The sequence below is a fragment of the Xenopus laevis genome, chromosome 1L (genome assembly GCF_017654675.1).
Source record: "Xenopus laevis strain J_2021 chromosome 1L, Xenopus_laevis_v10.1, whole genome shotgun sequence".
Classification (NCBI taxonomy): domain Eukaryota; kingdom Metazoa; phylum Chordata; class Amphibia; order Anura; family Pipidae; genus Xenopus; species Xenopus laevis.
In genome coordinates, this window is record NC_054371.1 from 67,902,383 (window position 1) to 67,918,011 (window position 15,629).

The 15,629-nt window shown below is 36.7% G+C and overlaps 1 long non-coding RNA gene across 1 annotated transcript in view; it reads right to left on the reverse strand.

The window, feature by feature from the left end:
* The window catches only part of LOC108699676, a 44,821-nt gene extending 30,233 nt beyond the window's left edge, over positions 1 to 14,588 (reverse strand). The window contains exons 1-4 of the long non-coding RNA XR_001932850.2: positions 14,044 to 14,588; positions 13,726 to 13,966; positions 3,932 to 3,974; positions 2,938 to 3,119 (exon numbers count right to left, since the gene is read on the reverse strand). This is a non-coding gene — a long non-coding RNA (uncharacterized LOC108699676). The remainder of the gene's footprint in view (positions 1 to 2,937; positions 3,120 to 3,931; positions 3,975 to 13,725; positions 13,967 to 14,043) is intronic.
* Positions 14,589 to 15,629: the final 1,041 nt, after the last annotated feature.

The window sequence follows — 15,629 nt, forward strand, 5'->3', positions numbered from 1 at the left end:
GATCCCAACTAGGTTTTGTATTAGACTTTTGCAGAGGCTTTTTTTTTTTGGTTCGTGGTATTTTTCCCCAACTCAAAAATTAGTAAAGAGGTCTCCGCAACTAAACAACTGGTGTGGATCATTTGTGGACCATTCTGCAGCAGCAGCATCTAATTGAACTTTTAGACATATTCCTTGAGTCTGAACATAATAGAGAGTTCAGAATATGCTTTTCTAGTGCCACATGTTGTGGAATCTACCCCTGCTCTCCTAACAGCTTTTTGATGTACCTGAACCTGGAGCCATTGGCCTGGCCTGACTCAAGTAGTTCCTCATCAAAATCCATTCCATGTGCCTGCACCCAGGTCGACGCAAAAGCTCTGTATGCAGGCACATCAAAAAGCTGTTAGGCATATAGGGTGGGTATTTTTGTCATGCAGATAAACATCCAGAATGGATCCACAATGTGTGGCACAAGCCCAGTGCCGGGCCAGGCCAGCTGGGTTTCCTAGGGTGCATCAGGGATGCATCGCCTCTCTGAAGTGCACACTAACAAACATGGGTGTGCATGCACAAATGAATGTGAATGGTCTCGCTCTCTATCTCTAACAGACCAGTATGAGTGAGGGGAGTGGATACAGAGGACCAGACTAGGGGTAGGCAACACCTGCTGTACCTGGGAACCCCCCAATTTTTGAGCACTAGACACGTGCCTCTTCTGCCTACCCCAAGTTCTGGTCCTGCACTAGCCTTAGCCTATTTTTGTTTATTTGTAATGTTTATAATTTGTTTTCTGTTTCTCAGAAATGAATTACCATTCTGTAACTTTCTTCTTTATACATTATAAGGCACTGATAAGTGATTAAATTGTATGAAAACATGACTCCAAGGTGCCTATTTATGAAGCCTCCATTTTTTTCTGGTCGAGTTTTTTAGGGGAAAAACTCAAATTTTTAAAGGATAGAAAAACTTTAATTTTTATTATTCTTCAAAGATGCTAAAAATGCGAATCCAAAAATACTCCAGCTAAAACCTGTCAAGCTCAAGTAGACATCAAAGGCAGATTTTCCTTTTACAATTTGAAGATGATTCTTGACATCATGATCTGCTATTGTTTTCATATGATTAACTGAAAAAGTCAGGGGGTTTGGACGACAACTGAAAAAAATCATCTGATTCAGGAAAAAGAATTCAAAAAAGTTGTATGATTGGAACTGTCGCACGATTTTGTTGAGACTTTTGCCGCACCGAATTTTTCAAGCTGATTTTTTGATAAATAATTAATAATAATTTGTAGATGGGAGTTAGGTCGACTTTGTTTTAATAAAAACATTGTATAAATTAGAATTTTAGTAAATACCACCCAAGTGTTCAAAAACCTTTAACTGGTGGTATAGTTAGATATTTTATTCAGTGTAAAAGAAGATAATTTACAGATTGTCTTATCTAAGATAAAAAAATAAAAAATGCAGTGGCTATTAACACCTCATATAACTGCTACACACACAAATTAAACATTTTTGGCCAATGTCATTATAAATTATGATTCTTTTTTCTGCAATTAGTAATTGAACAGAATTTTATTTTTGTTTCTGTGACTGTTGCTTTTTTTTAGTCTATACAATAAAATGGAATGCAAAGTATGAGTATTATAATTTATTAACACTTTGCTTATACTATAAAACCTGGAATCCTATGTAAATTTCAACTCTCATTTTGCCTGTGTGTCTATTTCTGATTAAATATCAGTTTTCTGTCTCAGAACAAACTTCTTACTTTTTAAGTTTAAACTCCATTTAAACTCTAAGCCCACAGGTACAAAAACAAGTATATTAGAGGTCACAGCAAAACATATGACACAATAAAGCAGAAAAGAAAAAGAAACGATTTGTGTTAAAAGCCAAACCATGACCACATCAAAGGCATGCGCTGCTTCATTGTGTAAATTGTTATTCTTGATTTCAACATGTTCGCCATGCTAAGTGATTTTGTATTGTTCTTTCCTGGATGTCCTTCATTTTCAGAAATTAATATCTTTACAACTAACCTCACTGCCTTTCCTCTTTGTCCCACTTTTCTCTAAAATCACTGTTATGTTTAATAGTTCCAAAGCCCACAACAAGATTTCTCTCATTTATAGATTACTTTTTTGCTTTTACATTCAAACACTCTGAAAATTATGGCACTTTTACACTATTCTTGTCTACTTTAAAGGGCACCGATCAATTGTCCAATGTGGAGAACTCTGGCCCCCACCAGGATTGAGCTCCCAGTGTAGGCAGCCATTTTGGGGTACACACATGTGCATAGTGAACAAGTACTGGGACACTAGCTCATTATGTTTATGTATGTGCTCAAACATGGCCATCTGCAGCAGGAGTCCACTGTGGGGGGCCAGAGCACTGAATTGGAGGTTTTCTTGGACAAATACTAGTATTTCCTCCTTCTGTGGTGCAGCAATTATTAGTGATAAGTGTTCTTTAAAGAGGTTGTTAACAAGCTATTAGACTTTCCCATGTTGTTATCATATCTCTACTTTCTTTGCTCATTCCATAAAACAAAAACATTTTTTCCAGCATCAATGCCCCAATTTCTTCTACAGTCCTACTATCCTTTACTTTGGAGTCCATTTCTACTACTACTTGCTCCACTGCTGCCAATCATCCTGCCCAGCTACAACTTCAAAGACTTCCACTAAATGTATTCCTGCTTAGAACTTGGTATTTTCTGACAGTGTTGGAAAAATAGCCAATGCTCAGCAAATTCTCACTATTCTATGTTCACCTTCTCTAGATTATATAACCTAAAGACAAGTTCCCAGTTTCTCTTTCAACGCCAACATATATTTTGTTAAAAGCCATCTGAAAGCTACTGCAGAATTTTATAAATAAATCCAGCATCATTAGCAAAACATGTAAACAAGGATGGCAAAAAAAACAAACAAATAGGACCTCTTACCTTCAAACTCCCAAAGACCATTAAAGAGTTCCCCCTGGCTCACCAGGAAGTGACTTTGGATCATCAAAGAATGGCACATTAACTTCCATTATCAGTCCTTCCACATGTGGTTTGAATGAGATTGTGACAGGAGAGTGCAAGACTGGTATGCTGTTCCATGTCTTCCTTATTTTATAAACCAACTGTGTAAGAAACACACACATAATTATTATGCTCAGCAGTTTTTTCTTTTCTAAGCATTTATCCCAACACTTATTTCATACATTGTATTTCGTGCAATCAAGATTACTATGTTTTTCATCAATTTATTTAGTGTAGACTACAGGACATTACCATGTTAAAAAAACAAACAAACCATCCAGAATGTTCAGTAATCAATGTTATAGCCATTTTTCATTCTAAGAACAACTCTTAAAATGCCCAGAGTGCAAGGTCAGATGAAACTGATGAGTGATAAGATTTGTGTTTTGCTGTTCATTGCAACTTCAAACTGGGTGTTTAAAAATAAATTCTCCTCAAATATAATATGGGTATTAATAGTACAGAAGTGCAGAAAACAAATGCCTTACTAACATCTCACATTTTGTGAAATATGATCTCTTTTGTACATACACACACACATATATATTAAATATTAATATCTAGTTGGAAAATAATTAATTTAAAAGTCTGAAACAAATTTGACATTTTTGTGTTGGCATTGAAGACGGCATTGAAGACTGCATTGAAGACTGCATTTCCTGTTCCTAAAGTGGCAATGTCATCTTTCTTTCTCTTAAAAAGCAATCCTGTCATGATTCATGAGTTAGATTCTTCATATTTTTGTAAGAGTTTTTTGGCAGGTGTCATAGAGCCTCAGCCTACCAATATTTACGGGCAGAAAGTCTATAGGACCCTATAAAGCTATCCCACATACAATGAGCCCTACATTCAGGATCTTTGTAAAATATTGTAAAAGACCATAAAGTATATTGATATTAAAAAGATTATTTACCTCATCTGACTGGTGATTCTCAAATTCATTTCCATTAATGTTTCTGTAATCAAAAGTATAGAGTAAATAAAAGTATTAGTCTATTGCAGTGATCCCCAACCATTAGCTCGTGGGCAACATGTTGCTCTCCAACCGCTTGGATGCTGCTCTCAGTGTGCTCAAGGCAGGTGCTTTTTTTTTAATTCTAGCCTTGGAAGCAAGTTTTAGTTGCATAAAAACTAAGTATAGTGCCAAGTAGAAGCTCCTGTAGGCTGTCAGTCCAAATAGGGGCTACCGAATAGCTAATCACAGCCCTTATTTGGCACCCCAAGGGACTTTTTCATGCTTGTGTTGTGCCCAAACTCTTTTTATATTTGAATGTAGCTCACGGGTAAATACGTCTATTGTAGTCTAGTCTATTGTATCATTTGTTCTGAAGGATGGTCGCTGAATGAATGATTCCAGTAATGATGTACATAGAGTTTTCATAACATTAAAGCACAGGTGGGAGATGAATATTGCAGAGGTTAAAGGCATAGCATAATAATTTATTAAGCTAATTATCATTGTCAGCCTATAAGATGAGCAAGTATAACAGTTTCATATTTTAACGAATGATTGTCATATCCTACAGTATTTTCTAAGGCTCACTTTCTGTTAGTCCTTTTATGCTACATTTATAATCTTTGTAGTTTATCAATGGCTGGATGGGTAAGCATTAAAGGGAAGTGTCATCAAGTTACTCCTTATGAAGAGATACATGAAATAATTTGGGAGATGTGACCAACTGTTCACCCCACAGTTCTAGCCAGTGAGAAGTCACAAGAAATCCAAGTGAGCCTGACCAGCACTGATATGCCTACAACAAATGTCTATAACACTGTAATTTAAATTGCTTTTTATTGTTTTTAAAGTAACCACTGACCAAGAAAATAATAAACAATTGTATATTTTTACCTAGGCAATTATAAGATTTGGCCAACAGTATTGAAATATATTATTATTGCTTTTTTAATTATAAATGAAAGCAGCAATTAAGGCATGTGATATAACCTTTTGTAGCCATGGACAAAAGGCCATATTTATTTATGAAATAGCGAACAGAAAAAAAATATGGAAATCCAGTTTGCTTTTACATGCCCTTCAAAAGTTTTATTCATCTTAAAAATATGGCCATTAATCTGCCTGTGCATCAAATACTAAACTTAAATCATGAGCTAAATGAGGCAGGGAAGGAATAGCTGTGTACAACACTACATATAATTAGTAACACTATATACGATTCCCGCTGTAATGATAACCCATCTGCATATTCTACTACTGCTAATTATCTCTGGTGCTAAGCAATTTCAAGTCATTGCAGTAATACAGTAAAGAAAACAACCACACTATTTAGTAAAGCAGATCAAATGGAGCTATATTGGCCCATTTATTTATCTGGTGGTTGGCACTGTTTATACATTGAGGGAATAAAGTTTAACCCTGAAAATATTAAATGTTTATTCTTGAATTTGCAAGTTCCTTTGTGCCCTTAACAAGCACCTGATTTATTGACTCATACTCCATACGTATTTGGCATGCAGAAAATAAGGCTTAACACATGCAAATGACACAAGGGAGTCCTGATAATGTTTTAATACTTTAGTTTAAATCCTATCTATAGGCTGTGTTGGCATTGGAAGGTTACTCCTCTCCAACCTCACAAGGTGTACAGCCTGCATAAGAATCTATCTTGTTAGCAGTGAGGTCTTGCAGTATATCAATACAGAAGTGTGCGGATATAAAACACCTACATTTGCACTGTTTTACGATCATATTTTATTTCTATAGCACAGATGTACTCCAAGAGCAGAGGGAACATAATAAAAATGTGTTATACTCCAGGCTTAGTACACCAAAGTATCCAATCAGATACGATTTTATGATCTGCTGTTTGAAAGCAAACATTTGATTGGTGGTGGGAGGTTATAATATAAATATATATATATATATATTAAAACATTTAATAACATGTAAAATGTCCTATACTATATACATATACACATATATAGTATAGGAAATTTTACATGCTATTAAATGTTTTAATCATTCATATCTAGGAAGCCAATAAACCTAAAGGTATGTTTTTGGAAAGTGTCCGTATAGCCCAGATGAAACCCACGCTACAATGAGAAGATTACACAAACGCTCCGCACAGAAGATAGTGCCAACTGTTAACCCTTCAAGTGCTGTAGATCAGAGTGTTAGTGCTACAGATTCTGCAGTTTCCAGATTTGTGTGTTCTCTACACATTGCTAGGCAACACTTGAGCCCATTCTTGACCAGCGCTATAAGTATTAAGCCTTTAAGTCCAGGTAAACAAGCAACATGGCATAGATCAAATAAAAACCCACTGTTCGCACTATGGAACTTTCATGCTGGCATTGTAGATTCTATAACTGGTGGCACTGAAAGGGTTAAATACAAGATCCCAATAGGCTAAGGTACCACTGTTCTACCATTCTGCTCAGTAGAAGCAGCAGAAGAACTGTTTCGACAATTTATTTTCCACAAAGTTCAGGTAGAGGATTCAGGACCACAAAGCATAAACATAAATACTCAACATTTTATAAATTGCTTGGTAGCTTCCGCATCTGTGATGAAATATACATTTCCTGTATTATTATTAATGAAACAAGAGCAGAGTAAAAACAGGTTATTCCTGATTCTGAAGCTATTGACCGCTACAGATTATGAGCCAAGATTTTATATCAAGCTAATGCAGGCTGTGTTTGTTTTTCTATGCAATGGATCAGCTTGAAACCTGAGTGAGGGGGGGGGGGCGGGGGGGGGATAGTTGATAAAAGATGAAATATTTCTGTTTTTTTATTTATTTAAAAAAAAAAGCCAATAGCCTGGTTTAGTTGACAGATTTTTGACATATACAAGTGATTTCTGTGCTACTCCTGAAATTGCATTAATATGCAGCTGTTATAGAAAGTACATTTTAAAACCAGAATAAAATAAATATAAGAGAAATGATTTTCGTTGATCTGCTTCTTCCACCTAGTGGTCAGGATATGTATTAAACAGCACTTAAGCGAACTCTGGTTCTATCGATATGTGACATATCAAATATTGTCCACTCAGAATGGATGCTTTGAATTCAAAAAAAATATTCATGTACAAGCTGCCCTGTTTTGCCCATTTAATGTTGTAATTAACAATACTCCAATTATTTTACCATATATATTGATAGTTTGCAAAAAACACCTTCTAGGTACAAAGGAAAGGGTCCAGCATGAACTGTTTCACACAGCAGGTTATGATATGATTGCATTTGGCAGCTCCCAGCAGCATGACAATTGGATCCAACAGAATTTGGATGTGACTGACAATCACATCATACAGTTGTTTGGGATTTCAATGCAAGTTAGCCAGATCCAGTTTTCAAAGGGACAAAATAAATAAAGCTTTCTGTGGAAATATCATCCTTCCAGTTGACTTCATAGAAGTATATTTGAATTGTTGGTCTGACAGCTCCAGTTAGACCAAAGTTACATCAAGCTATACACTATCCCAATGTTTGCAGCAGATTCAAATGTAGTTCCATGATGTGACATGACACATTCAATACTAACTGAAGCAGATTGCTCTCAATGAAAACAAAACTATTTCTGATATAAAAGCACCCATACTGTAGTGGATAATTAATATATACTTCATAAGAGCTTTATTGATATTTGTGATATATATTTTGATATATAAATAGTTTATTAGTGTGCTTCTTCAATCTAACATTTCTTCCCAGTGCAAACAGCCCACCCATGATGTTCGTCAGTAGTGCATTGCAGACTGCTGACTTGTGCTGGAATCAACCAATTAGAGCAGGTGTAATCTGTCACTGACTCACAGCATGAGTGTGTTATGTGCAGCTGGGTAGGCTGAGAAACAGACAAACAAGTCATTATGTATACAAACAGCTGTAAGACAAATAAAATAATAGAGACTATTTTTGAAATGCTAAATTTCAAGTATCAATGACAGTTTAAGGGACAATTTATATTAACCACAGCACTCCTAGAAATAAATCTTTATATTTCACAACAGCAAACACTCAATATGGCCAATCTCGATATGGCCAATCTCTTTTGATGTACACATGCACGTATATTAACTAAAAGTGCTTTTCTAGCAATGAGCAAATATCTCTCCCCGGGTTTTATTATACTCCAAGGTACTTAGAGAGCTAGTGGCGGGAATATTCTGCAATTTTTGAATGAGCAACTATAATACATAATACACAATTTCTCAATGATTTCTTAATACAAAAGAATAAGCTATAATGGCACTCTTAATAAATAAGTGAACAAAATCTGGGCAACAGAGCATACACTCTATCTGTGAAGCAATATGTTGCATTACTTCTTCAAGGAACCTGAGTATGGTTTTGGACTGGGCCACCAGGACAAGAGGAAAAAACCTGGTGGGCCCTTCTGCCGCCACTGACCAAGGCACACTCAGCCCAGAAAGAACTGCAGGCATCCCAGGCTGCAAGAAGAAGGTAAGGTAAGCAGTACACAGCTAGTTTGGGTTGCAGCATTTGGAAGAGTGAAGTGAAAGGTGAGAAGCATATATTCTTCTACCCTCTCAGTCTGCTCACAGATATCCTCTAATTGTGATCACAATTAGCGATGGGCGAATAAATTTGGCAGGCACAAATTCACTGAGATTTCAACGTTTCACCACCAGCGAATTAATTTGTGAAACTGTGACGAAAATTTGCCAGACAGAAAATCTGATGTGTCAAAAAAAAATTGCCACAGGTCAAAATTTACATGTGCATAAATTAATCGGACACCGATTAACTATAATGCATTTGGACAAAATAGTCGTGAGTATAAAAATTGACGCTCACGAAAATTGACGCTTATCAAAATAGTTTTTATGCCCATTGACCAATGCGTTTTCACCTTTTCACGAATTTTGCGGTAAATTGGTGAATTTTTTGGCGAATCGGTACAGATTCGCCCATCACTAATCACAATCAGCTCCTCTGTACTCGTAGCAGCAGTTGCTGTCATTTCCTGGCCTTTATCTTTACTGAAGGCTGCTAAGTATCTCCAGTCTGTTTTTGTGCTCCAGATCACACCTCTGTGTCAAGCGCTGGTCTTTTGCTCCAGATAGCAGCTGGAGTTCTTTATAGGTTAATGCTGCATTCAGTAGTATCCATCTTCAACATCAAGGTCAAGCAGTATCTAAATATTCATTTCTTCTTCCCAGAATCACATAGGCTGCATGCCAGCTCCCTGGTCATTCTTGTCACTCACTAGCCAGTACAACCTTCTAATAACATGATTTCTGGTCAGTTGTATCATCTGCAGACCAAGGAATAGCAGGGGACATGATCAGTAAGAGCAGGGCCGTTCCTGCCATGAGGCAAGGTGAGCACCTTGCCTCAAGTGGCAGTGAACGGCCAGTTACAAGGGGTGGCAAAAAGCCGCCTCCTGTAACTTTAAGAGCCGAATTTGGCTCTGCTAGTGCAGAAAGCGCAGTACGCGCTCATTGCACCCCTTTTGACCCGCTCCGACGCTAAACTTTTGAGAGTGGAGTGGGAGAGGGGGGCGGCATCGGGGTTGCTGCCTCAGGGGGCAGCAGCCCACGGATCGGCCTTGAGTAAGAGCATTCTGCAGCCTCAAGCATTTAAGCTTTGCTCCCCTTTTGCCATTTCATTGAATCTTCCTTTAGTTGGCAAAGTCCCATTATGGAGAATGCCCAGACACTTTTTCTCTCTCAGTGAGATGATTGTTTAAAACTGAAAGTTTGGCTTCCATTGTCCATTAGCTGAGCTCTGTGAGGTATTATCCTAGCCTACAGGCAAAATACGTGTTCCAAACCATTTACATGTTTTTTGTATTTTTCTATCTATAATGTTTTAGCTAAACTATATTTAAATAAAGGGAATACTGCGTTTTAGGGGTGATTTATTATTGCATGGTAAAGCTAAACAACTCTGAATAGCTCAATAAAATGTAACAATTATTTTCCATTCCAGCAAATCTCCCCAGATGTAATAAACTTCTAGGAGCAAGGATTCACCAGAGTTATAGAGAAGAGCAGGGTTGAGCACTATAACTCCTTAGATCAGAAACTACTTGACAGCTCGAGGCAGTTCAACATATTCTGATGAACAGATACAGGTATCAGGTCTGATATGTGTCAATTTCTTACAAAAAACTTTGTAAATAAGCTTTGATAAATGGGGAGATATTGAACTGCTGTGAATCTCTAGTACCATGCAGATTTTTTCTAGCAATTCCAATGAGATAATAGAGAAATGTGCACAATTTCAATCTTTTCGGTGTTCCATTTGAGATACTTTATACTATCCCTCAGTTTCAAGTTGTTGTTGTTTCATAGATTGCTAAAATCCTTTACATGCTTGCCCAGCAAGGTAAGAGATGATTTTTTTTTTTTGTATCTCTACTTTTACTATTCAATTCAAACAAGGAATAGGTGATATCACACGTGTGTCCTTCATATGTCTAATTAATGCTTTTTTGCATACAAATTATCAGCAATTTAGCATGTAAAAATATAGGAAGTTTAATGCAATTTGATTTAATTGTTTAGGACAACTTACTGTTTAAAAGATTTCATGTTTTTTTAAGTTGTTAATGACACTGTTAAAAATGGGGGGGAAAGGCAGAAATAAAATACCAGCTCATGATATACAGTTTTATCTAATAAAGCACAATTAGAAACTGTACCTCCAAATGCAATTTTTTACTTTTGCTTTCAGTGCCGTTTTGTGGGTAAAAACCATTACAATTTGTGCCAATATTTTACACTTTGGCAAGTGAGTCCTTATCTCTGATCTTCTGCAATCTTTCCTACACAGTTCTACTTTATCAATTTTAAAATGATTTTACACTTTATTTGTATAGAAACGTATGTGAACCAAACTGAATGCAATTGTAGGGAAAATGTATTCTTTCTGCAAGAAGATCAGTCATTGTGACTCCCCCTATATTTTGAATCATCATTAAGGGGCAGATTTATCAAGGGTCGAAGTGAAAATTAGAATTTCAAATTAGAATTTTGATTTTAAAAATTCTCATTTTTGAGTTTATTTTATTGTTATTCAACTAGGGGATAGTTAAAATACGATTCGAGTTTAAAAAAAAAAGTTCCTGCTATGAGTTCCGATAACTCATAGCAGCCCAGAGCATGTGCAGGGAACAGAAAAAAATTGAGCAGCTGCTGGGGGCATATTCAGAGGCACCAATCTTTCCTGCAAAAGGGGTTGTGGTTGTTTGGGCAAAGTGCTTTTAATAAAGAATAGATTTAGGGACTAGTCCAATTTCCATCAGGACAACAGCTATGGCAAAACAACGCTAAATCAGCTTTTTTGAGTAATTTAAATTCATTTTAACTTGAGAAGCTGACAATTTTATACCAGTTGATTTTTTTTATAGTATTACATATTGAAGGAAAAAGATTTTTAAAGCTTTCAAAAAACAAAAGAGCATAGGACATGCTCTCCAGCAGAGAGTATAAACATATAAATGGTATTTCTTTCATAACTGCAGAATCATTAGTTTAGTCATTTTTGACACTTGGGGGCAGATTTACTAAGGGTCGAATTTCGAAGTACAAAAAACTTCTAAATTTGACCATCGAATTAAAAAACTTCGAATTCGAATATCGAATTTGATGTTTTTTCAACAAATTTGGCAATCCTGCGGTCGAATAAAAAATTTTTGATCGAACAATTACAACGTTTGCATCGAACGATTCGAACGATTTTTAGCGATCGATCGAAGGATTTTTATTTGACCAAAAAAACTTAGAATAGTGCTCTGAAAGGTCCCCATAGGCTAACTTCAGTAGCTTTAATTTGGCGTAGTATGAAGTCAAAGGTTTTTTTTAAAGAGACAGTACTTAGATTATCGAATGGTCGAATAGTCGAACAATTTTTACTTTGAATTGAAGTCGAATATAGCCTATTTGATGGTCGAAGTACCCAAAAATCTTCTTCGAAATTCGAACTTTTTGAAATTCGAACCATCACTCGAGCTTATTAAATCTGCACCTTAAACAGTAGTTGTTAAATTTTATTGAAGCTTCTAACATTTAAGTTATACCACATATTAATTTATGGCTTTGATCAATAGCATTAGCAATCACAAAATGAAAATGTAATCACCAGTCATGGGCAAATAAATTCGCCAGGCGCGAATTCACAATGAATTTCAGAGTTTCGCAAAACTGTAGAGAAAATTCACCGAAAAATCACCCGCGTTAAAAAAATTTGGGCGCCTTCAGAATAGTCACGGGCATTAGGACAAAATACAGTTTCGCAAAACTGTAGAGAAAATTCACCGAAAAATCACCCGCATTAAAAAAATTTGGGCGCCTTCAGAATAGTCACGGGCATTAGGACAAAATATGCGTGCGTATAAAAATTAACGTGGGTGTCGAGATTGACGCACATCAAAACAATTTTGACGTCCATTGACTTCAATGCGATTCGGCAAATTTCTCGCCATTTCGTGAATTTCGCAGGAAATTCACTAATTTTTCACCGAATCGAAACGGGACAAATTCGCCCATCACTAGTAATCACACAAATCTATATTTGTTTTGTGCTTTTATCATAATTCATTTTATTCAGCCCCTGGTATGTTATTAACAATAAATTTATATTTATATACCTTTCCCTGGCATATATTATTGTAGTACACTATTTAGCTGCACTCATATTCCAAAACTAAAACATCAAGTTATCAGATTGCTAGAGAGCTAATTCAAGATGAAATAAAAGTGAGGTGTTAATTAATCATTAACCCTTTAAGGGATTAACGGTTTACTCCATGAGATACACACACTGCTAAGCAGGTACCGGTGTTACCAGCCACACTAGGGGGCATATTTATCAAGGGTCGAATTTTGAATTGAAAAAACATCGAAATTCAAATTCAAAAAGACCAACCGTAATTAAGTCGAAGTTTTTTTTTGGGTCGAATAGGTCCATTTTCAATTGAATAGGTTTGAATCAAATTAATAGCGCAATCGCAATTGATCAAATTCGATTTGAAGTTTTTCCCCAAAAAAACTTAAATTTTTCAAAGTCCATCAATGACTCCAAATTGGTTCTAGGAGGTCCCCCATAGGCTTAAACAGCAAGTTATCAGGTTTTAGATGGCGAATGGTCGAAGTCTAATTTTTAAAGAGACAGTACATGATAAATTTCAATATTCAAATTTTTTAATCTTTTTAAAATTCAAAAATTCCTAGTCAAAGTGCACAAAAATAGCTCGAAATTAAATTTTTTTCATTCGAAATTCACCTCGACCTTTGATAAATCTGCCCCCTACAGTCTGTGTTAAATCCTTTAGTGTGATTCACAAAAAATCACCAAACTGTAGTGGGCGTTGAATAAATCTGTTGACATGTTTTTTTAATATTTTAAATTTCTAATGTCTCAATAAATGTAACCTGCTGATGCTTTACAGTATTACGGGTTACACAACCTGATGCAATTGTTGTTGATCTGCTCAGTTGCTCGTGGGTTCTCGGTCTGTTGTGCCCAAAAAGTATATCTTGATTGGGTAGACTACTACACCACTCAGATTAATTAAATCATCCATTATTTTGTATCTAGTACACCCAGGAGTTCAGTTCAAAGACATTTACTGTATATACTCGAGTATAAGCCGACCCGAGTATAACCCGAGGTACCTAATTTTACCTACAAAACTGGGAAAACTTATTGACTCGAGTATAAGCCTATGGTGAGAAAGTTACAGCAAGTTCACTCCGCACACACTCACCTCCACGGTCTGTTTAGCTGGGTTAGAGGGATAGGTTAAAGGGGTGGTTCATCTTTACGCAGGAGCATGTGTTCTGCTGAAGATCTAAAATGCTTTCTTCAAGTATTGGTGTATAGATAGACTCCGCTCTTTGTGTTGTTGGAATTGGTATGGCAGCACCCACTTAAATCGTGGGACCCACTAGTCCCTTGGGATACATATAGGATATAGAATGGCGGTGCACTCTTGCGCTTCTTTATATCTGCAAAAAGAATAAATGTGCTATCATGTAATACCGTTGGTATCAGTCGGATGGTTGATACAATTGCATCTACTCACATTCAATTAGAAAGGTAGCGTTCGTATATGTATGTATACAGGTGGATCTCCTCCATAGTTATGCAGAGTATGCAGCTGTATGTTCGCTCTGTGCAACTATCGGGTCCTGAAGTTTCTGTGGATTTAGCGTGTGGAGGGATCTCCTCCATGGTTGTTCCTAATGGAAAAAACTGTGCATAGTAAAGTACAGACAAGGTCATCAGCCAGCCCGCACTGGGCTTGTACTTGTACAGATAAATCTCGGGTGTGCAGATTTATTATCGCTTTGTACAGCTGAATCCTGGGTCCTGCAGTTTCTGTGGCTCAGTATGTTCAGCGTGTGAAAGCTGCTGCTCCTTCTTTACAGGGAGGGGGTTGTCTGCCTCGTGGAGTTTCTTTCCCCGCACTTTCAGTCTCTGATTATTTCATTTCCATACGCTGCATTTTGAACTTTGCGGAACCCGGGATTCAGCTGTACAAAGCGATCATAAATCTGCACACCCGAGATTTATCTGTATAGAGCGATCATAAAGCTGCATATCCTGTAAGTACAAGCCCATTGCGGGCTGGCTGAATACCTTGTCTGTACTTCACTATGCACAGTTTTTTCCATTAGGAACAACCACGGAGGAGATCCCCAGAAGCCTCCACATGCTAAATGCACAGAAACTTCAGGACCTGATAGTTGCACTCTGCATAACTATGGAGGAGATCCACCTGTATACATACATATATGAACGCTACCTTTCTAATTGAATGTGAGTAGATCCAATTGTATCAGCCATCCGACTGATACCAACGGTATTATATGATAGCACATTTTTTTCTTTTTGCAGATATATGACTCGAGTATAAGCACATTTTTGGTGCTGAAAAACTCGGCTTATACTCGAGTATATACGGTAACCAATAATTATTGCAAGCAGCACATCCTGTCTATTTCATACCACTGTAAGTCAGTATGTACAAAGCTATACCATGATTTATTTGTCTTCTCTATCTCTATACAGCTAATATATTCCTATGTCTGAATGTTTTTTTGGCATGGTGGCAGGGAACTAGAACTGAAGTAGGAAACCCACATAAATATGGAAACAACATAAAACTATTTGCAAATAGCCCCTTGGTTTGAATCAAACCTGCCATATGTCCCCAGAACTGGAAGGCAGAAGTCAGTATGAATGCATAATAATACTCACACCAATGAACCTCATAATTTATACCTTACTCTGATCGGCATATTCAGTATAGAGTATTGTCCTTCTTAAAGGGGACCTGTTACCCAAAAAAAACCATTCCAAATCCTATTTTATCTCATTAGTCAAGAAAAATGATCTTTAATTACCCTATATAAATTATTTGAATCTAGTTTCCTTCAGTCTGGGAATTCATAATTATAGCAAGCAGGAAGCAGCCATTTTGTGGACAGTTTTATTAAGGCAAGCCTTGCTTCATCTCAGAATCTTGTTCGTGCAGCAGAATAGGGGACCTGATGTCCATTTCCTTGCCCTGGCTACACAATTAAACGGTAAAGAGAACAGGGGAATGTGTGGAGAGCAGTGACATCTAGGAAGTGCTGAATGGAAAGTGAAAGTAATTGTCTGCCC